This window comes from Larus michahellis, chromosome 8 (genome assembly GCF_964199755.1).
Source record: "Larus michahellis chromosome 8, bLarMic1.1, whole genome shotgun sequence".
NCBI classification, from domain to species: Eukaryota; Metazoa; Chordata; class Aves; order Charadriiformes; family Laridae; genus Larus; species Larus michahellis.
The window spans coordinates 48,313,711-48,340,900 of record NC_133903.1 but is presented as its reverse complement, the minus strand read 5'-3'; the positions used below and the strand labels follow the sequence as shown (position 1 = coordinate 48,340,900).

The window sequence follows — 27,190 nt, the reverse complement described above, 5'->3', positions numbered from 1 at the left end:
TCTGCCATGGGCAGGGACACCTCCCACTAGACCAGGTTGCTCAAAGCCCCATCCAGCCTGGCCTTGAACACTTCCAGGGATGGGGCATCCACAGCTTCTCTGGGCAACCTGTTCCTGTGTCTTGTCACCCTCACAGTAAAAAATTTCTTCCTAATATCTGATCTAGATCTGCCCTTTTTCAGTTTAAAACTGTTACCCCTCATTCTATCGCTCCACTCCCTGATAAAGAGTCCCTCTCCATCTCTCCTGTAGCCCCCTTTAAGTACTGAAAGGCCGCTGTAAGGTCTCCCTGGAGCCTTCTCCAGGCTGAACAACCCCAACTCTCTCAGCCTGTCTTCATAGCAGAGGTGCTCCAGCCCTCTGATCATCTTCATGGCCCTCCGCTGGACCCGCTCCAACAGGTCCATGTCCTTCTTGCATTGGGGGCTCCAGAGCTGCAGGCAGTGCTGCAGGTGGGGTCTCACCAGAGTGGAGCAGAGGGGCAGTATCACCTCTCTCAACCTGCTGGCCACGCTGCTTTTGATGCAGCCCACGATGCAGTTGGCTCACTGGGGTCTGCCAGGGAGAAATGCTAAGAGAAAACTTTTAGCTCAAAGAGTCGGTTTGAAATGTCGCCAGTTTTTTTTCCCATCTTCTCGTATTTTCATTAGAGAGTCAGTTTGCTGATCTAAAAACCAAAAGATAGCGTCATGCAAATTGAACTGGGCAGTGAGGTTGTAGTGTTGTGGGTATGGCTGCAGCAAAGCCCCAGGGTCTTGCACAGCATCCTCCACCATGTGGAGGTGTGTTCCTGTCGTTGGAGCCGGGCCTCAGGGGAGCAGGACAGTGTGGGGTTCCTCATGGTCCCCCGCTTCTCTCATTTGGGGCAAGTAAGTGATAGTGTGTCTTTGCTGCAGGTCTGAGATCTTGTGAGCTCTTCAGGTTGTGTGAGATGATTGCCTTCATTCACTGTAGTATTTAAGCATGTGCAAAGTTCAAAGGGAAACCCAAATGTGGCTGCTTTTGTGAATCAGGGTTATCCTGCCTAGTTTTATTCTTACCAAATTAATTGATGAGATTCTTTATAAATGTTGTCCCAGCATTTGGGCTTCTGACATCTGCCCTTTCAAGTGGGCGATGCAGTGACTGAGTAGGGCAGTTGCATTAATTTATTTCTTTTAGGCGATTGTAGCATTCAGTGCATTTTGAAAGTTGGCAGTGCTAGAACATGGGTGGCTATTGGCATGTCTCTGACGCCAACTCACAGAGAGCCAGTCCTGTCTCCCATTGTCGAAAACATACCCTTGGTTTCAGCATTCATCACCATTTGTCTCTCGTAATTGCATTTTCTTGAGTACTAGAAATTAAATCAGCAGTGACAGAATATTTATGGCTCAGAAATATTCTGGATGATTTCTAGAGAAGCTGTTTCCAGTTTGGTTATTTATGTTCTTTTATCATGGGTTTTATAGTGGGAATGGAGAACTAAACAGCAAAAACCGTATGAAACACGTTGAATGATTTCCTCCTTGCGCCAAACATACATTTACGACAGGCAAAGAGATGCCGGTGTGTGCAGTTCAGACTGTGGCCAGTGCTTCAGCTGCTACCATCGGTGTGCAGAGAGGGGCAGGCTGGTTGCTGAGCTCACCCGGCACGTTTTCTTATTCTGGAGGTTGCCATCATTCCCTGGAGAGAGGGGCGAACCGCTTTGATCTTCTCCCCCACCGTCGGTCTCACTCACATACGGGCATTGCAGATGAAGCTTGTCAAGGGGTCTGACCGCTCTCCCTCTGGGAGCACCGCGGAGCCGGGCTTTTCCTTGCTAGTCAGAGTGAAAACTGAAATGTCTAAATTTCCAGTGAAACAAAAAATTGGAGGAAAGCATTCAGGAAATTGAGAAGTGAACTTGTCAGCTCCGTTTCCGTGACGTCAAGTTGTTTAAGACTGACTCGCCTCTTGCACTGTCCCACTCTCTTCTTGTCCATAAGGCAATTGAAGTAAAGCACTTTGGCTTTGCTGAAATCAAAGATTTTGATAATTTTCCTTGCTAGAAATGTTGCCAATGTCAGCATACTTCTAAGAAGCGTTCTTGTATTGGTATTTTCGCAGATAAAACTGTTCCTTATGCAAAACTGCCTATTCTCAGTGATAAGATCTTTTTACAGTCCCTATCCTGGTCTCAGCTCTAGCCTCCCTGTGTACTGTAAATTTTTATCACATGCTATAAATAAATAGTAATCATCTACAGAAGGAGTCTTGATCTCGCAAGGGTGTGTCACGATCTAGCCGCAATTATGATGTACTGCCAGTTGAACTGATGACCCTGTTACTGTTTGCAATTTTGCACATGGCTTAGATCAGGGTAGAGATACGAGTGGCCAGCCTTCCTGCAGGGTCCCCAAATCTTCCACGTGGCTGTGAGCCACAGGACTTCTTGCCTGTCTCAGAGAGCTGAGGGAAGGAGTGGCTGCAGGGCTGGCTCAGCCGCAGGCAGAAGCAGCGTTTCTCTGGGCATCCCCCGGAGATGGAGAGTGCTGGATAAGGGATGTGAGTGCCCTGGGATCCCACTGCGGCTTGGATGCGCTGGCCCTTGCCGCCATGCTGCATCCTTTCCAGCGATTTGCATGCTTTAAGCAGCCCTCGTCCCTAAAGGCTTACGGGAGGTGTGGGTTAGATGCTTTCAGGACCTCAAGCAGGTTATGGCTGCGAAGATTGACCGTGGCATTGTTCTGCTCTCATCTATAAAGACCGAAATAAATCATTGCATCAATGCTGACAATCCTTTTCAGATTTTTCCCTGGATAGCTTTTACGGCTACAGCTGTCTTTCAAAAGGCCCAAATTGCTATTCCTGAGATACTGTAAAGAAATCCTGTGCAGCAAACAGTGCACATACATAAAATAAAAAATAAAAAGGGGGACCTTTGTCTGCCTTTAATAGTCCAAGTGTTTCCTCAGGCATTGCAGGCAGCCTGCCCTTCCTGTCAGGATGGCTGGCTGCAGCAATGGAGATAACGGCGTATCTTTTTATAGGATGCTACAGACCGTAGGTGGAGACCCCAGTTCAAAGTGCAGGTCACTGAACTCCTATAAATTGTTCCTGACATCCCCGATAAAACCCATGCTCTCCCTTCCTCTCTGCGTCTTCTTTTAGCAAGGGGAAAGGGCTGGTAGTAAAGATACTATTTTTCCACTTCAGTCAATACTTTGATGTTTAAAGCTGTTTAATATTCATTAAAACCGCTCCTCAGATGTAATTGCAAGAATTACACTTCCCTTTTTATGATTGTCTGTAAGCGTTGTGGGACAGGGAGTTAAAACCACCTCCGTGACAGAAGGATGGTACGTCCAGCACAGGGCTTTCCCCCTGCAGAGGAGCAGGATCAGGCCTGGGGTCCCCCTGCCCCCCGATAGAGGCCAGATGTATGGGGGCAAATAGATTGTTTCCTGGGAGAAGACATTTTTGAGTTAATTGAGAGTGTTTGGAAATCTGTGCTGAGTGGTGACATCCCTGCTCTCCCCTCACACGCCCCACTCCTGGCAAAAGGCGCTGTTTTAATCTTTTCTGAAAGAAACATTTAGATTTCTTATTTCAACATAAAATTAATTTTGAAATTTGTTGAAAAGTTGTCTATGCCTACTTGTCTTTAAAAGGGTTTTGTTTAGGCGATGGAAAATCTCTGAGAGGTGAAGTGAGATGCCTGAGTTTGAGAATCCAGAAACAAAAACTTTTTCTTGACTAAAACTAAGAAAAGTGGAAGGAAAAAATAAAAATCTTTTGAAGGCAACCTAAACCAGTAGTTCCCATTAGTGTTGACAATGGGCTAAAAAAAGAAATACAATCAAGTATTCACCCACCTTGGGATGATCTACTGGGTATCTTTGTCAAGGTCTTTCTTCAATTCCTGCAATTACTGATCTGTTCACTGAAGAACATCTAAGATCCTTTCATGTCTCGCTGTGAAAATGCATCTGAGCATTTCACCCTTTTTCATTAGAATGCGCTCACAGGCAACTGCTAATACCACTATTGTTTCGAAGGGAAAATGGTGAGAGACCGATTTATCTCATCTAATTTTAGTTATCGAAAAATTAGACATCTCGTCTAAGCCACATCGTAGTTGATTTTCTCCCACTGTTAGATCTTCTCATTGGGGTTGTGGAATGTGGGCAGGGAGGCTGTTTCTGCCTTTGGGAAATTTCTGAGCCATACTAGCAGGGGAGGAAGAAAAGACAGGAACTGATTTATTTCTTCTTTGGTAGCATAGTGCTCCAAGTGTCTTCTCAGATGTGAATTTGAACATCGTGCTGCAGCTGTGAGAAATGCTGCTCCTCTGGCCATCTGCTCTTAGAGGATGTATGGTTAATGAGGCTGGGGAGTCATGAAGGAAGGGAAGCCAACCACTTACCGTCTTCATGAATCTTTGGCTGGGAGACATTTACTAAGGTGACGAATCGGCCAGAGAGGCTCAGATGGACCTTTCTCTATGACTACATCTAAGAGAGAAGTTGTGTACAGATGCAAAAGCCTTGAAACATTTAAACTCAGCAATTAGAGCAGGTGGCAAGACCTTTCAGGGGCATATTTCCACCTGTGATGTTAAGCTCCATTGGGATTTCTTTGCAGTTCAACTCCATGCTTCAAGGACTGTCATTCAGCTCCAAATGCGCTCCAAGAGCTACAAAAGAGCCACTGTCCTCTGCTTAATCCGTGGATTGTATGTCTCTATTGGTGCCTGGCTGAAGTATAGTACACACAGCCCTAATAGAAGCAATTAATGTCAATCAAATGATACCTCCTCCCACACACCATTTGAACTAATACAACCATCTTAATTGCCCAAGTTTCTTTGCTTTCAAAACTACGTTCCACTTAATGATGCCTTTTCTAACACTGAAAGTCTGTTGTAGCAATCCTGTTTCTACCAAAAATAATTTTCACCAACAATTCTCTCTCTCCCTGACTCCCTTTCATTCCTTTAACTTTTGCTTCCTTCATCCCCAAGCTATGCACAGACCAGTTGGCTCCAGCCAGTACTAATTTCCTTAGTTGTAGTAGTGAAGCACTTGCATAAAGGCAAATCTGACGTTTGACAGGGTGGTATTGTTCTGGTTGTGTTAGTAAAGCTTCTGAGTTGTACAACAGGGTTTGGAAATGCTCTTCTTAGCTCCGGGAGACGTCCCGAGAAAGGAAAAGTGAGTTGGCACACAAGGAAAGTGCAATTGCTCGGTCACATTAAAGCTGAGGCAAAATGTTTCTTTTTAAGGAGCTTTAAAATAGTCCCTAATGTAAAAGCTTAGCAGCTGCAGCAACACAGAGCCTGAATAATTTCCATGTATTTGCTGCAGCAACACGGAGCCTGAATAATTTCCATGTATTTATGTACGTGTGTGTGCCCACATGTGTGTGTATTTTTTTTCCAATCCGTTTGCGCCATTGCCGTAATAAGCGGCACGATGTCGCATGCTCTCAGGTCGACACTGATTTATTTGCCACTCAGGTGTGAAGAACAACCCGTTGGGTTATGTCAATCTGAAGTGGGCCATCTGATTTCAATTCCAGCTCCCAACAATTAATGCCTTACACACAGTTTCGACACAATACCCAGCTTACGGCCCTATTATGTTTATCATCAGACCATGAAGTATTAGTTACAGCAAGACAAAATATGTCAGATACCTCTGGCTTTCTCTAGCATTCTTGAGAGCGAGTTAAAAAGAAAATGTTTCTTCTATGAGCAGGAAACTGAAGCTTTGAAACCCTTGAACGCACATGGTCAGTCTGTGAAATCTACTTTCGATTCTCCTTGCCAAACTTGCTGGAATGGATTTGAGAAGAAATCAAATTTCCAACACTGAATTAGAAGAAGAATAGTATATTCTGTGCAATGGATGGAAACAGGTGGATATCTAGGTGTAAGATAGGAGCGTAAGATAGGAATCACAAGGGAATTGGTTAATTCTTTTAGGCATGGCAATGCGGAAATTTCTAGGCAAGACATAGGTTTCATGGTATTCAGTGAAAAGGTGATTCTTGGCTTAAATTTTATGTTAAGTAAAATATAAAAGGAGAGCTTGCTGGCATCATGGGCCAGGTGGAATGAGGAGTGAGCATCATGGCAGGGAGAGCTGAGGAGAAGGATGTGGACTAGTTCCTAAGAGCTAGGGTGGGCTGCTTTGACTTGGTCAAAACCTGTGCTAGACGCTTACATTCTGACAAAGTGAATTTTCTGGAAATCCCCTTCTTGGATGTATGTACTTTTTCTTTTTATCCTACGCTTGCTCTTGGAATTTCTGGGAACTCATGAACTATAAAGCCATGATTTATGGGTCTGCAAGTTCAGTGCTCTCTGAACTTCCTAGGTAAAATGTTCTCTATAAGCAACAACATCATAATACTGTTTTTTTCCACATTTCATACCAGGAAACACAGAATTATCTTACAATCTCTTGCCCTGTGCTTGTATTGGTAGTGTCTAAGTGATCCTATGGCTATAGGGGAAGGATTAAAATGTGGGTAGGTAGGTAGGGACATTTATAGGTTTTTAGTGGAATGGATGGCAAGCAGGTAGGTGATGGGGTTGCTCAAGCTCACGGTGCAGAAAGAGTCTATCACATCTCTTAAAGCGAGTCTGAAGAATCAGACACCTGTCCTTGCGCTTGTCTGCTGATCTGTCAGCATGGTGCTGCTGGCTGTTGTTATGGGAGCTGAACGCTCCCAAACGAAGGCAATGTCAAAGTGCTTAGTGCGCTTCATATGAATTCATGAGTCTGTGATGAGATACTTGTACCTACAAGAACTCTTTGCCTGAGTTTCCCTTGCATGTGGAGGAGCCCAAACATGATAACAGCTCTCATACAGCTTTTATACTCTCTATCCTTCAAAAAATTAGCTAAGAAATTGCTTTGAGGAATGGTTTTGTTTTCTGTTTATTTTCGTGGGTTTTTTTTTTCCCAAAAGAAGGCTGAAGATGTAAATCCTTTGATGTATTCTGTTCTGGATGGTATAAGATATACTTAAGAAGAGCATATATTCACTTTATAAATGTGTATTTCCACATATAAGAAGGGAAAATAAAATTTCTAAAATGACTGACCCATTCAGTAAGGGAAGAAAGAGTGACTTACCAGGGCTAAGTGTTTGTCTTGTCACTTGATGGAAGTGGAGGAAGATTTCTCAGACGCTATCATGATACTAAGAGTATTAAGGGTGATTTAATAACAGCTATTTTAGAAATAGTGTGGGCAATCCCAGCAATGTGTGTAGAGCAGAAAGCCCTCATCACATCAAGAGGATGCTTCGCAAGCGGTTGATTGGTATGAGACATAAGGATTCTTACCACCCAGCTGTACTCTTCGTCTTATTGCATAGGGTTTTGTTCTGTCTGTATGTGCAAATAACCTTTGAGTAAGCAATTTCAGTTTAGGGGGCTTGTGACTCCTTAACTCAACTTCATGCATTCATGCCTGGAGCTATGGGAGGATCTACCAGTCCTCAGTTTTTCACTAAAGATGGAGGCTATCGTCTTTTGAAGAGATTACGTGCTATGCATTGGGTAATAGGTCTTGAACGGATCATTACCATGAGAAAGTGCTCTTTTGCTGATACAATGATTACTAGCGCTGCACTGAAGAAATTCAAAATTCTCTCCTGTGTTTTTGTGTTCCTAATGTCCTCACCAATTCTTTCCTAGCAAATACTCACAAGCAGCAAAGAGGAACATCTGTGGGACCAGAACTCAGCCCTGCTATATCAAAGGTCCTTGAGTCTGTAAAAGGGGATGGGAGAATCTTGAGGAACATAATTTTTTGTCATAGTCAAGCATTTTCAGAATTGATCAGTGCTTTTATGTCATATTTTGAGACTGTCTTAAAAGGTCCAGATACTCAGAGGGTACTACTTACTTTCAGTGTGTATTGCTGATGAGATAGTCAGGTTCTATTGCTTCATTGAGGTCAAAAATACTTCAGCAAAAGCTGTGTGTGTTTGAAGTTTCAGTTATATGCATAGGGAAAATCAAGAAGGGACGAGTGTGAAATTTGGACATCTGTTTCTATGGATTCTGTCATCATGAAATACAAACTCCTCTAAGTCACCCTGTTATTTCTCCTCAGCAATGGTCATAGCAGCAGGGAAGTATAATCATAAAAAGATAGAATAATTAAGGTTGGAAGGCACCTCTGGAGGTCATCTAATCCAGATTGATCCACCACTCAAATGAAGCACAGATTCAAAGTTAGGTTAAACACTGAAGCTAAGGTTGCTTATGTTACCAAGACGTTTTTTTTGGCAAAGTCAAGAATTAAACTGAAATTTTCTTGTATCCTAGTGTGCAGCCCCTCAATTACAACTCTAATCCATCGTTTGTAAGTGATTTAAAAAAGGAGTTGGAAAACCAGGCTAATCTAGTTTAGTTTATGAGTTGGTAGCATCCCTCCATCCCTGGAGGTATTTAAAAGACGTGTAGATGTGGTGCTTAGGGGCACGGTTTAGTGGTGGACTTGGCAGTGCTAGGTTGACGGTTGGACTCAATGACCTTATAGGTCTTTTCCAACCTAAGCGATTCTACGATTCTATGATCATCTTATGTGGGCAAAGGGAGTGTTCAGTGGTAGGACACCAAGTCTAAAGAGTGAGCGACAGAAGGGGTATTTGAAAAAATAGGTATTTTGCTCTGAATGCATTGGGGAAGAAATTTATGATGTATCATGAAGGTTTTAGAAAGGCACCCAAATGCTTTCGTTTTATACAACTGATTACCTAATGCAGTGCTCCAAAGTTCAGGCTTTTACTAGCTGACTAATATCTAAAGACGTTTTCTGCTTGTTTTCTCTGCAAACCTCATTGCACTGACAAGAAATACATTGTCCATATGGGGTGAAGAATGGCATTTAAGTATCGTGTGTTGAAATCCCACTCACTTTTACACATTATGCTTCAAAGCCCTGCTTCCTGGATACAAAAGTAGTTGTGTTTCCAGCAGAAGGTTTACATAGTTTAGCATGAAGTAAAAGCACCAGGGTATGAAGCCAGCCATGTATATAAAGCATTAAACAATTTCAGCGCAAAGCTGCACAAAATGCCTATTAAATTTAACAGTACTATTAAAAATCCACATTTAAGCTTTCTTTGTTTCTAGCAATGAGTCTTTGAAACGTGTAAAAGTCAGTTAAAAAATCCCCGACAATAAAAAACGAAAACCCAGCCTTTGCTTGGTACGTAATTTCATAGCAAAGACGAAACGTCCTGGTCCCATGCTTCCCAATTGGTCTTGCTCCAATCCTGAGCTGACTTTTAAGCTTTCTGGAGTGTAAATGTTCCCTTTATGAAGTGGGCTATAGCCAATGCCCATGGAAGCCTCTCCTAAGGAGGTGTTATTTTAATATATGAAGGGCAGTCATTTCATTTCATAAAGATAGCTTGTTCCACGGAGGAAATAAACATCACACTTGACAGATGCAGGGACGCTCAAAGATCCTCAGCTCCTGTGGGGGCAGGGGAAGGCCTATAAAGCTTTTCTGTGTTCTCTGCATTATGGTGCATGGGCCTTTAGATGTCTTCTCTGAAAACCAATTCTGTGGTATAACTGTAGCCACCTAATAATTTTATTTTACTTTTAAATACCATGCATGAATGCCACGGAATGCAGGGAGAAGCATGGTATTACGCGAAAGGGTGCTGATAGCAAGTGCAGAAGGGTCCTTAGGTACGTACATAACCTTCTCTATATTCGGTTGTAGTGAACTTGCTGGGAACGGGCATCAGGCAAGGTGTGATCTTACACTTGACCAGTTTATGGGTATAGCATCTCTGTTGGCATAAAAGAGTGCAGCTTAATGGACTTCTGCAACTCTTGTTTCTCTTAGCAATTTGTCTTGCCATCTGTCCCAAGCATGTAGGATCTGAGATGGTGGATTGCCCCCAAAAATTCCTATTTTAGATTCCCTCGTTTTGAAGATGTTGTGTCCCAGCATGTTGCAGGTGACTGCCCTTTACAAGATGGGTGCCATCTGTGTCTTTGATTTAATTCCTTTTGGATGTTGTGTGTACTTTGGGCTGATCGACGAGTAGTTCTGATGTGAGGTCTAGAGGCCAATACGCTGGCTTAGCAGCTGGAGGGAAGAGTTCAGATGAAAGCGATGAGAAACCTCCTGCCTTATCTATTAATCCAATGCTGTATTTGTTATCCAGAAATTATGGGGAGCTGGCTGCCGAGCAGAGGTGAGGCTTATCCAGAGTTATTCCAACCGCATTTCTCAACGTCGTGTTTGTTGTGCTTGGAAGGAACTGGATCACTCTGTCGTCTCTCTCTCTCACTCCCTCTTACTGAACATAGTAGCTATACTATATTCTTACTGGAGACCTGTGGCACTTAATGGTGAACCAAAGTTGCTTCGTTTTTCCCTCATTTGATGAATGGAGCTGGGGTTGAGGTGGGCAGGGGGAGTAGAAGCAAGGAGAGAAGGAAAATTCACCTTGAGAAAACCCAGGTTTCCTTAATGAGCAAAAGATGTTATGCTGAGGACAACACATATTGCAGGAACTTTGTTGGCCAAAAAAAGGAAAAATGCTCTGTCTGTCTCACAGTGCTTACAACCTTTCTGTGCAATGCAAGAATGCAAAGTATATTGGAGAAAAGAAAACTGAAAGAAAGCTTAGGTAAAATTCCCTCTCTGTCATCCCAGTAACCTATATACATGCCATTCTGTTGCCCAACATTACTGCTGCTTGAATGAATGCAAAAGACAGAGGCTGTGCTGAAATCCATAGTGCTTTCTAAATAAAGCTTGTAGTACAGGGAAACATAATTTAATTCCCAGGATAAATAGCCCAGAAATGGAAGAATTTGCTTCTTCATGCACAATGTATAACTTCTCTTGTAATAGAAATAATTTCATCAGCAAATGCTGGTGTTGGCAATACTTTAGCATTGTAGTAACAGTTCTGTGATAAAACAGTTTGTTATTTCTTTTCATTTGTTTTTTCATGAGTCATCATATATTATGCACCAGCGATAGTTCTTACCAGTAAAGACTGCTGTGGAAACGACCTCTCAGAACAGTGTTGTATGATGTTGGATCCACCAGTGTCAGGGAGTTTCTTATGGAAGAAGTAAATACCACAAAATTAGTTGTACAACGTTCCAATTAAACTTCAGTTTCCTTTTCAAACGCTTGCAGAAATGGCAGCATCTACTATATATTTCTTTCCTTGCAAATTTGTATTTCCTCTTTGGATTTTGCTTTTCAAAAGTTTGTATTTTTATCTAAATTAGTTCAAGCTGTCACCAATACATAAGCATTTTTTATTTTTCTTCCACACAGCAATCCTCCCCAAGAAAACAAAGAAAACAATGCTTAATTCACTGCTTTGCATTTTTCTTATAGATATTGCATGTATTCTATCTCATTATTTATTTCAGCAGCAGATAGACAATACTACTGTAAAAGTGTTTTGTTGCGATGGAGGACTTTTTGGGGGTTTGGTAATAATCTTGGGGGAAGCCAACCAGTGGGATTTGGGAGCTCCATTCTTTTTGCTTTTGCTCCCCTTGGACCAGATGAGTTTCTTACTGGTTCCAATGGGGCTTCTTGTGGGGTAAAATACTATATAACATCAGTGAAGTTATGACAATCTGGCCCTCCCTGTGCAAAGTGATATTCAAAGTCCGCTCCTCTAGGGACTAAGAGAATTAGAGAATCTGCTAAATAACAGCTTTGAAATGTTTTTTTCCTATATAGATGTACTTGTTTTGAATGGGGAGAGGAGTTTCCTGGACAATTTCCGAAGCTGGTGTGAAGGAGGGAGGGTGATGGACCAGCTCAGCAGCTGTTCTGCGAAGCCCCTTGTGTGTTAGGTCCTACACAACCAAAATCGGTCAAGTCTCAGACATCACAGCCTGGCCTCTTGTTTCATCATTTATAACCGTGAAAAGTAAGGGAAAGGTGGGTGCAGAGAGGTCTCATTTTGTTCTAGTGGAATATTTTGACCACTCTGTGGTTATTTTGCTCAGACATAAGCAACACAACACAAGATGTAGGGCACAGTGAAGCAACGCCTGGGAATTCTGCCACTGATGCTAATGGTGTTGGTCTCTAATCCCTTTCCAGCAAAGGCGAGATGATGCATCAGCAAAATGGCCGCCCACACTGGGAGAGACACCAGGACCATTCACAGTTGCCGAGACAGTGAAACAGTATTTTGGGGAGGAAAAAAAAAGAAAAAGCTCATTCCTTAATATATGGTCTTATAGGGTAAATATTTATCCAGCCATCTAAAGGCAGGAGTAATCGCTGCAGTTTTCCCTTCACTCAGAGACTGGAGATTTTCCCTGACTGAAAAAAAAAAAAAGAAGTCCAATTTTGTGTATGTGAAGAAATCAAAGCATTGCCCTTGAAATGGGTTTTTCAGCTGTCTCCTGGGTATTCTGGGGTTAGTTTTCACCACGTGAGGTTCTGAAGTGCATACTCAAAGGTTCAAACACAGGAAAATTGGCTATCACTGCCAGCTCTGTTGGGTGGGGAGAAAGCAGTTCCTTTATAGAAAAAGGGGAAAAAAAAGGAAAGACTTTTTTCTTCTTCTTCTTCCAAGGGACTATACGAGAATGAGCTGGAAGAAGTCTTGACTTTTATTATATCCTGTAATCAAATTTGAGCATCTTATTTGCTTCTTTTCTCCAAGACCACCCTGGCGGTAACAGTCCACACACACACAATTTTGGTATGCATAAACCCATAAATTTCATAACAAAATATAGGAGCTGAGGTTGTAGGAGGACTGTAAGGCAGAAGGTGCTGAAATGTAAAGTCTGTGTGTGTTTGAAGGGATGTCATTTATTACATACTTCTGCCTTTAAAAAAAAAAAAATCCTTACTGTTACCACACAGACTGTATAAATATATATTGCCTAATGCAAGACGGTGTGGTGTAAAGATTTTATTGGCATGCAGTAGCTTAGCTTGAGTAGCAAAAGCCTGAGCAAGCTCTGTATCACCTCAGATGTGTGCCAAGAAAACATGTCCTTGGCATAGGCAGTGAGAACATCCCCAGTGACGCTGCATAGGTGTAAATCTAATGAGGATAATAACCCATATGCTTCAGGGCATCAACCCGTTACTGGCTGCCTGGGATTAGGAAGGAATTTCTCCTTTGGTTGTGTTATTCTAAAGCCATTTATTGTGGGGCTCCACACACTTCTCTCTGAAGCCTCTGCCACTGGCCACTGCCGGAAGAGGATAATGAATTTGATTGACTACCTGGAAGGGCCTGATCTGGCAACTCATGCGCTCTTCTGCGAATTCTGTAATGATGCCTCTTTTATGTGGTTTGGAAAATGTTTCGATGGGGCACTTTGTGCACATCTCTCTGTAATGCCAGCTCCTGTACAGCTTCTTTCATGAATGCATGGAATAATTTAGGTTGGCAGGGAGCTCTGCAGGTCTCCAGTCCAATGTCTGGCTGAAGGCAGGGCTGCTCAGGACCTTGCCCAGTTCAGCTCCGAAAATCTCCAGGGGTAGGAATTTTGCTGTTTCTCTGTCTGTTCCTCCATGGGGACTTCCCAGCCACTTTAGTAGGAGTGACACTTCTACATACATCTGTCTTAACTTGAGCTGTAGAAAGGTGGAGGCTCTCTAGTCACAGTTGGTAATTTTTTCTTTCTCCTGTAATCAAGGGAGAGATATACATGTCTCCTGGTGAAGTTTCTTTCATCCAAAGATAGGTGGCTGAGACCACCCTTGGCCTGAATCATTTCTGGCAAGGTCTGTCTTTCTCCAGTGAACCTGGGAATAACGTAGATATCCCCTTTAGATTTAAGAGCTACGTACTAGGCAGCAATAGTTACCTGGAATGAGTCTCAGCCAAAATACAAAGTCGTCCAAGGTGAAGGGAATAGTGACAGTTTATGTAATACAGTCTTATGAGCTGACTAGGAAAAAAAAGGCCCAAAATACTAGAGAAGGTAATTTCTTAATTTTTAATGGTGTAGAACTACTATTCCTGAGCAACAAGTCCTTAAAGGCTTTCTCGGTACGACTTTATATCTGACTTATTGTTGCACATCTAAAATCAATGAAGATTTATCCTGTTGAAAAATGGCTTCGGATTTCAACAGCGTCAGCTGAGACTTGAGCTCTGGAAGTTTGATGTGGGCTATCCTTACTGCATCTGGTAGAAAAATTCAGACTGTTACTGTTTCATAGGGAGAGAGAAAGACATTTTAAATAAAATATTGTGAAAAACCACATCTGTCTTTTAGGTGAGAAAGAAAAAATAGTGGGAGGAAAAAGTAGGAAATTCCATCTGACAGAAAGGCAAGTAAAAAAAAAAATAAAAAAAATTACAAAATCTTTTAAAAGATTCTGGCAAGAAAGCATTGGCAGCTCCTAAAATTCCACTGAATTCTAGACTTCCCCAACAAAATCTGCATCCCTGGAACTGGATCTGGAAAATCCCTGGAACATGGTGCTCTCCAAACAGAAAACAAAAGCACAGGTCCTATCACTTGGGGAAAAGAGCCCCCAATATTTTGGGACGAGGTTATTCCAATATATTTCTGCAATGAATTGCTGTTTATTTCTTTTTTCACTTGATAAGCAGAGACCTAATGCTTATCATACAGTCTTTTATATCTCAACAAGTCCCAGTGAATTCTTGAGGATGAGTAAGGTTTTCCTATTCCAGCCTAAAGAGAAAAAACAAGTCAAGGACAATTGAAAAAATCACTTTTTATCCCCATCTAAGAAACTTCCATAGCTTTTATTAGCAAATCCAACTGAAATCCTTCCTGCAAGGCAAAAACTTTGCACACTGTCTTATTTTCAGGATGCCAGGGGAATAAATGGAGTGATGGAATCTGGAAAGACCTCGCTGCAATTCAAAAAGTAACTTTCTCCTTCCTTTCCTCCCCACCTACTGCCACAGCAGGGGAAAATTATGGGAATAAGAAAAATAAAGCTCCCGCAATGTTAAAGCTTGCTGCTCTGTCAAATAAAATTTTCGATATTTTTCCGTAAATTATGAAAAAGAGAAAAAAAAAAAAAAGGGATTCATGTGTAAGTATGCTGCCTGAATGGTGTGCCAAACTAGTGCGGGCAACCCACACTAAGAGTCCACAGAGCTGCTGCATTCCTCACCCCGTGCACGTGGGCAGCGCTGGATGGGAAGGGAAGCGCGGAGGAGCAGCAGCTTTGGCTTCCCCGGCCTGGGTTGGGGCCAGCATAGCTGTGGCCGGTGCTCCGGAGGCGGTGCGCGGCGACGAGCCCGGACCCGGCACAGGGGGGCTGCCCTCGCTCCCCCGGAGCCAGCAAGAGGCCTCAAAAATGGCAAAGCTAAACGCGCTGTCGGTTGCCTTTTTTTTTTTTTTTTATTGTGGGAAAGGGTCTGCTTCTTGAAGGCGGGGGGAAAAAATTTGTTTGTCTTAAAAATCCTGAAAAGGAGGAGGTTTCAGGAAAAAGGAGAAAAAAAGGGTAATGTTTCAATTTGGGTACATTTATATAATATCCCCTTTGGAGCTGTAGTTTGGTTAACCTCTGTGGGTCGAGCTCCCAGCTACAGAAACCTCTCCTCAGGCTCGCTGGCCAGAGAGACTCATGAAACAACCACCACCCTGCTGCTTTGTGGAAGATTTAAGCAGGGAATTTAGTCTCTGGAGAAAAAGGGAACACAACACGCCCAAGCAATCATTGCACTAAGATTTTTTTAATTTTTCTTTGCTAATTTTGTAGGAAGACTACTTTTCTTTTCCAATTAACTCTAGACGGGATTAACATTCTCTGCCTCTGCTTGATCCCCAGGCCATTACAACTGTGTTTTGCTTCTTATTTGGAGGGACATGAAACACATGATTAGGGTCAATGGGATCATGTTGGTTTCTAATGGGAAGAGATTCCATCCAGCGCTTACAAATTGTCCCAGTTAGAAAAAATTAGGTATGCTCAAATCTCCAGGTTTTCCTGCAGGAGTTAGCTCCTGCAGAGCCTCTCTTGATGCTGCTGGTGATGCTGCTGTTGATCCCACTGATGCGTAATACGTGTGCATGTCTACAAAACCCAGACTTATGGTCTTGTGAGAGGTGGCAGCCAGTTGGTGAATCTCCTTCTCAATATGTAAGATGTCCCAGGTCATGTTTAATGAGTGCCCCGCTGGGTGACGTTTGCAGTCCCGGCACTGGTGTACTTTGGTCGCCCCGGGTAAATCACCTCTTCTCTGCAATGTCGAAAAAGTCACCAACTTTGTAAAAGTGGTGTGAGATGTCATGAGGAAAGTATAATAGGAGAGTTAGGAAATTATGATAATAATTGCAATAGGAGTTTAGGTTGGACCTCTCATTGGGGAGTTATAGGAATAAGTCAGTTGGGGAGTCAATACCAAATTTTAACACAATTTGGTTTAAATATACATCCCTGTGAGTATTCAAGCTATTAATGAGCGGTGTATCTTTTTCAGCCCCTTTCCTCTGCCCTGTCTGCTAGTTATCTGGAGCCTCTTGTAAAGCAGCAGACAGTGGTAATCTCTTTCAGATGCTCCCAGTATCTGTCTGTCTGTGTCTTGGCTGGATCACGAGTGAAAAGAGGATCATCAAAACCAGAATAAAACAACACAGCAGCCATCCAGCATGAAGTGATGGAAATTTGTGGGTGAGAGAAGCTGAGTTTCTGCTGTTGCTGTTGTGTTTTGTTTTTAAATGCAGAGGGCATGTCACTGCTTCTCAGTTGTCATTTGCTAGGTCGAAGCGATCTGTGGCTCCAGAAAGCTGTGACGTAAATAGAATAGAAAAGGAAATATTTTGTCAATTGCTGAAGCTGGCCGTATGTTGCAATCAGATGTGCAGGAATTAGAAAAACAAGGAAACTTTGTGTATAGCATCGAAGACAGAGTTGGCTCAGCTTTGGAGAGCAGAAGGATGGCCCTTATTGTTTGTTGACTTTCTCCCAGTTTGCATGCTTACAGCACTTGAGCTCATGGGCATGTTAACGGTGTGTTGACACTGGGAGGCAAAACCCGCGTCTCATGGGTGCAGCGAGCCTGTTAGGCAGCCGAGATATCAGAAGTAGGTTTATAGGGACATTGTCACTGCCCACGGCAGGGGGGTTGGAACTAGAGGATCTTAAGGTCCCTTCCAACCTGAACCATTCTATGATTCTATGATCCTGAGTACCTGGAGCACCTGAGTACCATGACAAGGATATATCTAAAAAAAGAAAAGGTGTCATTTCAATGGATCCTACAGAATGAGACCGGATATTTGGGGCCATATTGCTATTATAGGTAGTTAAGATCTCTCCCCTGGGCATGTTGTTTCATAGCCGTACAGGACTATGCTTGTAGATGCTGAGCAGAATCCTTATCGCCTTTTTGTTCTGCATCAAGTTGTTGTTCTTAGAAGGTTTGACCCACTGTGACCAAATTTCTACTGGAAGTTATTTTTGGCTGGATTCTCAGTGTCTGGTAAGGGTTGATTTTGTGCCGTAGCCATGCTGTTTCTTTAGTGATTTTTAGCAGATTTCTCCTGTGTTTTGTTATTTCTCTTAATGAAAGATGTAGGAGTTAGTGGTCTTACTCTCCCATCATTTTGATGGAAACTGGCCTTGAGGGTTAAAAGTTAGTGGAGAGCTACCGAGACAGGTAGATCCAAAGGGAGCACAGTTAGACAGGACAAAGGAAATTAGTCTATAAAGAGCATTCAATGAGAAGTTCAAGTTGTCTTGGAAAAACACTTGCACAAAAAAATTCCAGTACGATTTGTTAAAAGTTGGGAAAACGTTGCCAAAACACAATCAAGGTCTTATGCTGGGATGTGTCTGACAATGTTGACTGTTGACTGTACACTGATGCAACATCTGGGGAAGCGTGTTAGGAATTCAGGTCCGACGTGTACTTCACCTCTCTTTCTACCTAATGATCCATATGCACTATTTCAAACATCCCCATTTTTCAAAAATTATCTGATACAAAACACTCCTTTGTTCCCTTCTGGAGCTCAGGTTTCTCTCCCTAACCCCATGTGCTAGGAACCCATAACGGGTGAGATATGCTGCCCGTCTTTGTGTTCATCCAAATGTCAAGCATGCTTCAAGGGATGTTTAGTCCTGAACTATCCTTTTGCGCACCAGGACCAAAGCAACCTTTCCTTGATTTTTGCAGAATGAATGGGCTCTTGACATAGACAGCTTCTCTTTTCCATAACACCTCAAGCACAATATTAGCTCTTGAGTCTTTGTTCATGATTTGAGGCACAGCAGCTCTCCTGTGTCTTCTCTGAAGACTGGATTTTCTTTTGTGTTCACGGGTACATTCTCCAGAGTTCACAGATGCTTGTGTTCGGTGGCACTCTAGGCTGCGTGTTACCAGCCAGTCTCCAAATGTTTGTATAGATTGGAAACATCTCCCATAGCCTATCTGGCCTGGCCCTGTGAGGGACGGCAGTAGGAAAGGAAGAGGACATGCGTGTGCTGGGTTTATTGCCAGTCCTGAAGCTGCTTGAAGTGTTCTAGATGCAGCTGCTAGGTCCCTCAAACTGTGCTCATCCTGAGAATCTCAAATTAATGGCCATGACTGAAAGCACTGACCACCTGTATTTTCTGAAGTTGTGTCAAAGGAAACAATGGTTAAGGTGAGGAAAGGGAAAGAAAGGGCACTCACTGCGTTCAATATTTTTAAAGAATCATCAGTTTTATTTAAGACTAAAAAAAAAGATTTATATCTAATAAAAGTGGCATTAGTGCAGCGCTAAATAATTAACATAATCGTGTCTAATTTCAGTATAATTAGCATGCTGTAATTAGAAGAGCCATTAGTGTGGCTAATACATAATTAGAACATGTATAAAATTAGCACAAAGGTATTTTAAGTATAGGGTCTGTTGTACTGTTGGTTAATCTGACGCAGTCAGTAAAGCTGCTGTGTCATTTTGCGTTTCAGGTGGCTTCGGGTGGGTAGCTCCTGTACTTGCGTGGCAGAGGGAGCGCTGGAGGGTGGCAGTGCAAATGATACAGCTGTAGTTCTCTGCTGTGAAATCTTTGCTGGCAGAGAGTGTGTTGTCGGGCAAATAATTTTCATGGGAGGATGCTCAAGCGTATAAATTAGCCCTATGTGGATTAACAAGCTTTTCCTGCCTGCATCCAGCAGACAGCACATTTTGGGAATGACCATGCAGTACTCCTCTGGATAGAAAGTGTCTTGGATCCTGTAGTCTTTGGCAGGGCTGTGTCAGTTTTCACCAGCCAACGGTGTCGTGGCCTTTTGAATTGCGGCTGGACATTCATTACTGGAGAGGTTAAGCTGCATGAAGGCTATTTAATTACAGACCTACAATGGTTTCTGCATGCTTTCCCTGGAATTCATTGTACGTTCAGGAAGGTGTGTAAATCAAACAACCGGCACATCAGGCGGGGAGGTGGGGGCTGAGCGGGAGGAATTATTGGATGCCCTCATAAAACTTTAAAAGGCTTGAATGTCAAGTTTAAACTCTTGGGGCCTTAAAACTTGAGTCTCAAGGCACTTCTACCTGCTGTTTCATCACATAAGCTTTTCACTGTTCATGAGCTGCAAACCCAAGATGATTATGACTTCTATTTCCCTGCAGTGTATTTAATTTCCCTTTACTGTTGTCATCATACCCATGTCTGAACCACCTTTCATCTCCTCCTACCACTCATCATCCTTTCAGTTGTAGCCAGTGATGCATAGGCTTTTTAAATAGAGTGTTCCTTGTAGGCTCTTATATCAAAATCTGTTTAACCTCTGGTGCTTTCAAGCTTAAGGCAAAATCGCTGCGTATTAACAGTTCTAATGTGTAACTGCACTCAACAGGAGAGTTAGCAAATCTGCAGAGCGATACCGCAGCACAGAGGGGATAAGCGTGCTGCCAGCTGTGGCTGGATGCTCAGCTTTACGCTCCCCGATGAAGCGATGGGTGCCCCACGCTGACCCGATGCAGCAGCCGGAGACCTCTTGTGCCACGTGGCTGTGGACACCCACCCCGGTTGGCCTGTCCTTATAATGTAAGAACTAGAGATGGTCCTAAACTCATCTGGCAGAGTAAGGCAGGCACTGAGCTCTTCCTCCCCAACGCCACAGACAGACTTTCCAGACATTTCCTTGCAATGGTTTTCTTCATGGGAAACACCAAGTGTCTCATCCTCCGCTGTCCCTGCGTCCCAGGGAGCCTCCTTGCATCCTGTCTCCTCGTTCTTTATCTCTGTGTGCGCTGTCTGTCACCGGGGTAATCTTAGATGCTTGGGTCTCTTCTCTGCTGTAGTATTTAAGAGCAAACGCTCTGCATGCACCATCAAAAATGTTGTACGTGATACCCTAAGTGACATGGAGATTTACAATCAGATAAAAGTAGCAGCATCCACAGCAAAGCAATTAAACTGACAACTCGGTGTCTCAAATTTGAATTTAGAGGAAGTTTAGGGTCACGAGCAGTTGAATCTCCCCTTTGATTAGGGTTGGCTGGAGCAAAGCAACTGCAAGTAACAGTTCCTAATGTCTCTGCCAGAAACTAGCTCAGGAAAGCTGGGCTGTGTTGTCGTTTCTGTTTGGCGGCTGGAATTTCTTCATATTGATTCCTTCATCACCCCACAAACCAAACCCTTTAGTAGCAGCTGTAGCAAAAATGATAGAAAGTGTGCCTGGGGAGGGGATCCCGTATTGAGCTCTTGGCTTCCCAGTTAGCTCAGACATTACATTTTTTGGGTCAAAGCAACAACAACAATTGTGACAACAGAAGAACTTGTAGATAATGGTTTGGTTTGGTAAGTTCCCCATAGAATACTCACTTAATGCAAGATGCTTCAGTTAACACTCAAGTCCAGAGAGAATCTTATCGCTTGATGATCATCTTGCAAGGGAGAGAAAAATTCTGTGCTACACAGTGCTCATTTCCTACAGTAAGTGAGCCTCTTGGCTCAGTTTAAGGCTTCTTGTCTATTTCCATCCCACATATTTATTGTATCAGTCCAGTTTTATAACATCCTAGAAATAATTCACTCGATTTTCTTTCAGAGTCAGAAACCATGGTTAGGCATTGGATTGCAGAGTATCAAAATGCTTTGCTAATGAGAAATGGGCAAATGAATCTAAGGAAGTAACTCTACTTTCCCTGAATATTTCCTCATGCCTGGGACCAAATCCAAAGCCAAGCTGAGCCTTACTACTAGGATGGATTCGTGTTTTTCCAGTGTTGTTTTTGATTGCTTCTCACATCCCATCCCTGCTTTGGAGTTTGGGTTTGGATAGAAGCGGCAGTGATGAAAGTTATGAAATGGCTGTTTCCGTCATGTCTCTGGCCCAGTCAGCCACAGAAATAGTTAGAAGTTTTGGTGGAGCCTCTGAAAATTCATTTTCAGCCACGAACTTTGGGGAAATCTGGGGATGTCCTGGGAGAGGCTGCGTTCTGGGGCTTTCAAAGCTGCCTAGTAAGATTATCGCTTTGGAAATGCAGACTTTATATGGGAAATAATGGAGATATATCTTCATTTGGTCCTATTTCAGCACCGCTGCTAAGGTGCAAGGAGTAAAAGAATAAAGATTACCCTTTTATCTCATCTTTGTGATGAGAAAAAAACAGGGGGGGGGCTTTGGTTTAGCAAACCTCATCAGTTGTTATGATTTGGTTTTGCGAACCTCAAGCTAGGGAGGTTGGGGTCTGTCTTCCATTATATTCTAACCAGAAAGTTCATGCAGAAGAGCTTTTCTGCTCAAACTATCCTGAATTTGTCCTAACTTCAGTTTAATCCCACTCTCAGCCCTTTAAGGTCTGTCTGTCACTGTTGTTAATGCGTTACGATATACTGCGCAGGGTTTGATAGACAAGTGAACTCTTGGAGGGTATTTATCATACATGCACACAAGCACACACAGACATATATATCTTATATATATATATATATTGCAGTATTACGAGGTTCTCTTTCATTTGACCACAGTGGTTTCTACTTAGCCACAGAAATCTCATACATATACTAGCCAGCTCCTATTTTCATTTGTGCTGGGGTGAAATCAAAATCTACTCGGCATGCTTCAAGTGAAGGCAGACAGTGTGCCAACACCATGCCACCAAGGGAGAGAGTGCTGTGCTGAATTTTGTCTTCTCTGTCTTTATAGTGCTTGGTGAGCTGCAGCCTAAAGTGGACCAGAAAGAGCAAAATGAACATGGTGATTATGTGCTGGATGTACTGGATGTGAACAAGACTGAGAAATTTAAGATCAACCCTTATAAATACACTTACAGTGTATGCATATAACTAAATTAATAGCAGGCATAACTCTTTTAAAAGTCACTTGACTTTAATTGACATATCAATATAATTGGCAATTATCTTAATTGATATACATGGCATAAATATTGTGCTCTGGAAAGCTTCCAGTCCTTCTTTATTAGCGTATTAAGCCACAACATATGCAGATTACATGGAAATACCACTGAAGCATTTGTTAAAAGAAATTCCTTTCTTATGTCTCTTTCTTATATTTTTTATATACATGTGTATATATGTAAATATGCAGGAAAAAAGTCATGAGGACATACTGAGTATTGTCAATACAGTCTTTTAAAAAATTTCAAGTGATTCCACTAAAGGGTTTCTACAAGTTTCACACTCTGCTTTTGTGGAAATCAGCTTTCAAGTCAGTCAGGCTAGAGATTAGATCCAAAGATTTAAAACCCCTATAGATCAAAAGCAGATGCTCTTAGAAGACATTTCAGCCAAGACAAGCCGTCTGGGGACATTGTTACAGCGGGAGAAGACAATTTATCATTAAAACATGAAAGCCTCTGTTCAATAATAACCAGATGTATTTAAAAAAAGAAGGAAAGGAAAAGAAAAAGAGAGAGAAAGAAAAAAAAAAAATAGGGGTGTCAAGGTCTTGATTCATTTGTCTCCCACTAGAAATCATCTTTATCCCATACTTAGGAAACGAGTGCAGATTCTTTGATGCCAAGACATAATAGAAGAAAAACTGAAACATTTCACATTGTAAATCCTTGGCAATTGTCAAGGAAATTTTAATTATATAAAAATCTGTGATGCCTTCGGTAACGATAAGGAGCAATCAAGTTAAAGAACAGTTTCCATGACTTGAAGTAAAAAGGGGGAGAAGATCTAACAGGAGCATTTCAGATCCTTCTGTCTTTCTTCATACTGGTTTTCCCATCTTCACTCTGACCTAACGCAACTCGGCGACAGTGCTTAGCTTTAACCTAAAACCTCCTCTCCAAATGTCATTTAAGCCTTCCCCATATAGCAGAGGGATTGCTGTGAGCCACAGATGTGTTGGGAAACAAGGGCACAGTGCGATGGGATGAGTTGCCTCCTGGTGTGCAGCATACCCATACGAGAGACAGGAAGTGAAAATATTAAGATCTCATTTTTTCCAGTCTCTAACCACTAGAGAGCATCCCTTCCCAGTGAAATGTATAGCTCTGTAACACAGGAAATGCATTTGCTGCCAGTATATGGGAAGTAGGAAGTCCTCTTCACTCTCTATTCTTGTTTTACAGGCCATACTATAAGAGAGTGGGTGTGATTAACAACATTTGTTATAATATATTTAAAATTATTTCCAGGTCTGTGGTTAGACATTTCAGGCTAAAGTTCCCTAGAGAATGAGTACATCTAAGGACTCGGAGCGAGTGATGTGAAGTCAGGACACGAATTCTTTGCCGTTGCCACCAAGCAGGTCACAGAGCAATCTGCCCGAGCTCCCCAGTCCACCCACAAAATGAGACACAAACCTCATTGCTTTTCTCATAGGAATATGGAAGCGAAATGCACATAGCATCAGAGAGATGGGAGGGAACTTGCTGAAAAATGTTTTCATTGATGTTGGTGGAAAACGCTCATTCTTTGACATGGAAGCTTTTGGGAGAAGTATGTTGGTCTTAATAAAGCTCTGGGATGAAATTTTTGATCCGTCAGAAGGAGAGATCTGTGCATCCTGCACAAGTTCAGAGGGGAACACACAACTTGTAGGGCTTTTTTCATACCTTCTTTGAGCCAGGCAGATTTCAACTAAAGTCTCTCATTCCCTGGGTATTCTGAAGGATAGAATCATAGAATCGTAGAATTGTCTAGGTTGGAAGGGACCTTTCAGATCACTTTGTCCAACCATCAACCTAACTCTGCCAAAAACCATCACTAAACCATATGTTTAAGCACTATGTCTAAGCACTAAATACTTCAGGGGTGGTGCCTCAACCACTTCCCTGGGCAGCCTGTTCCAAAATGGAGCAAAAGGATGGGCTCCTCAATCTCTGACTGTGATGAAAACCTTTGTCCTGTCCCTGAGGAACCTTCCCAATAAAACTGTTGTCAAAACCAATAAAGAGAGAGGTTGCCAGATTCAGTAAAATGTGAACCTTATTTTGCCTGTCATATTGAGTATCTTCCATGTGAGGCTGTCTTATCGTCTGCTTTCTGTCTAGCTTCTGCCTGAGGTATCCTTGATAGCGGATTTGCAAGAAGGAACCAACTGATCAGGTAGGCAGAGATGATGGTTGGCCCCTCAAGAGGACAGGGAAGACCGTTTAGAGAGTGTCTCCTAGACTCTGTGACCAGAAATTCTGGAGACACAGGACATAGATGTTTGTAGATTTCCAGGGCTCTTTGAGCACAGAGCACAAGTCAGAGGTCTCTTGGCTGTAGGTGGCTTCTGGGTTCTAATCAAGCACTACTACAAGGGTTCAAAACCAGGAGATTTTGTCTGGGTGAAAACGTTTTCCAGGGAAAGTATAAGGAGACTGTGCCAAGGTCTGGAAAGCATATCAGCATGCCAGCCCTCTAGGAACTGGAAGCCTTTGGCAAACTAATTCCATTCCTTTTGCTTTGAATAAGAAAAGCAAGGCATTGCCATCTTCTAGTCCAACAAGAACAGTTATGATAGAAAGTACTCAGCTTTCCGGAAAACTCAACTTGGGTGAGCTGGAGAACTGTCACCATAGAAAAAAATGAAATTAATTGTATTTTTATTTCTCCTCTGTGTGCCAAGCATAAATCTGTTTACTGTGCCAAGCATAGTAATGTTGACGTAAAGTATCAAGAAAGCATGAGATGGATGCTAGCTTTTGACTATTCTGTTGATGTCTCTGGAGCCACGTGGTCGTTTGGAGAACTGTGTGGACCAACAGACCCACTGGGGACGACAGTCTTTTAGTGACACATTTTCAAGTTGAAACATGCAGCTATTGGCTGAAGGCATATGGTCTGGTATTGCAATTTCTGCTATTTCAAGTGGGCTTCATCTCCTTTTCTTCATTTGGGAAGAAGTCTCTTTGCATCTGCCTTGAAAGGCAAATGTTCATAAGCAGAGTGGAGTGAAGCAGAGAAATTGAGTCCAGGGCCAGATGACAGCACTGCTGTCATCAGAAAGCCGAGTACTGTCTTTCTTGTTTTGACTCACAGCGGAAGATCTGACTTAATTGGATCCAGACTGGATATCTACGTGGATTTGGAGACCCCAAAAGCTTGGGAGTTCACATCTGGGGTTCTTGCCATAGGTTTAAAGGCAGAAAAAAATTGGAGAGAAGGGGCTGTTCAGCAATCAGGGGAAGACAAGATCAAGGCAAGTGTGACTTGCAAGGGAATGAAATTCATTGTCCGATGCTGTTTCAGTTGTACTTATGTATTCTGCACGTGCAGAACCTCGCCCGTGCTTCTAGGTCCCTTAGTGCCTGGGTTTTGGAAGGTGTAGATCCACTAGCACGTGGGTCCCAACGGCCACCACACTGACGCTGTGGCTGCTGTTGCTGTGCCTGAACAGAAGCTTGTTTAGGGCACAACAAGTTGTTCATGTGGCCACATACACCATTTACACAGTGTGGGAGATCACACACATAAAAGTTTAGTGCAGAAGTGCACAAGCACAGACTCACACAGCCCTCGGGCCTTTTCTGTTAACAATCAGACCCATAAAGCACATTAAAATAAACCTATTTTTACAGCTCTGCACTGCTGTTCAACCAAGCGTTTCAAGAAGCAAACAAAAGCACCCACTGCTCTGGAAATACGAGACTTCATTCCTATCCAGGAGCACAAATTGTACTCAGGAGGGAGTTATGAAACCCTGTTTAAGTTCAAATTTGTATTCAGTTTTACATACCTTTGATTCACCCTTCTGTAGGAGGTGTTTTTAATTTTTAGCTTTTGATAGCTCTATACTTTTGTTGACAAACCATTTCCAAACAGTTTTTCCTCAGGGTTTTGAGAGCATGAGGCAGAAACAAGTAAGGTTTTTTGCTTCTCTTTTCCAAGTATAAATAGATACAAGAGGAAAGTATGTTCAAGTGCAGAGAGCTTTCTTGACAACTGTTTCATGGCTGCCTGCACGGTGAGTTAAAGAGAGCATGAGAAGATGCTCTCTGTCCACTGCGAGCCCGCTCTCGGGCAGGGCTGAGTTTAGGGTCCCTGCGGATGGACCTCGCTGCAGAGCAGCTGAACCCCTCCACGTCTGATCCATCCTGATCACTCAGATGAGGACTGGGTTTCTCATCGGGCACCAAAACACTTTCTGGCTAGAGAGTTCCTCTTTTCGTCAAGGGCAGCCTCGTAGTGTGGACTTAGGACTCAAAGGGGTGACTCTCGGGGGGAGAGGCGGCTACTGTCAGAGAGGCATCCTCTGAGCAAAACAAACAAACAAACAAAAATACTCTCTGTCTTCAAAACAATGTCTTGCAGCATCTGGAACAAAAGAGTCTTGATTTACTCAGAGATCCAAACCCCAAACAAATGAGCATTTATAGTAATTGATTGTAAATGCAGAGTTGTTTGTTCTCCTTCTAATTTCTCTTTGATTTTCCTGAAATCTTTTCAAATAACATCACAAATCCTCTTGCATTTATCTAGCTAAGCGAGCCACTCATTTTTCCCAAATCTTGCTTGGCTGTAAGGGCTTTAAATATTGCAACACTTGACATAAAGCAAAGATTTTTGCTGATAAGCATGCGTAATGGTTCAAAACTGTTCCAGCAAGCAAATCTGGTTTCTCAAAGGTAAGTGATACAAAAAGCTGGCCTTTGATTAAATATTCCAATCATTACATGCTAATGGTGCATGAAGCTGTGATTTATCAGCCAAAACAATGTGCTGGAAAATGAACATAATTCATTAAGCTTGAACCAAACTCTGCTTGAGCTTTCCACTCACAATAATTCTTGGCCGAGAGCAACTGGTGTCATGCAGCAGAGGCCTGTTTGTAGGAGACTTCT

General features: G+C 42.6%; 1 protein-coding gene across 1 annotated transcript in view; it reads left to right on the top strand.

The window, feature by feature from the left end:
* TRABD2B (TraB domain containing 2B) overlaps positions 1-27,190 on the top strand; it is a 302,420-nt gene that overhangs the window by 53,604 nt on the left and 221,626 nt on the right. The gene's annotated exons all lie outside the window — the stretch shown is intronic.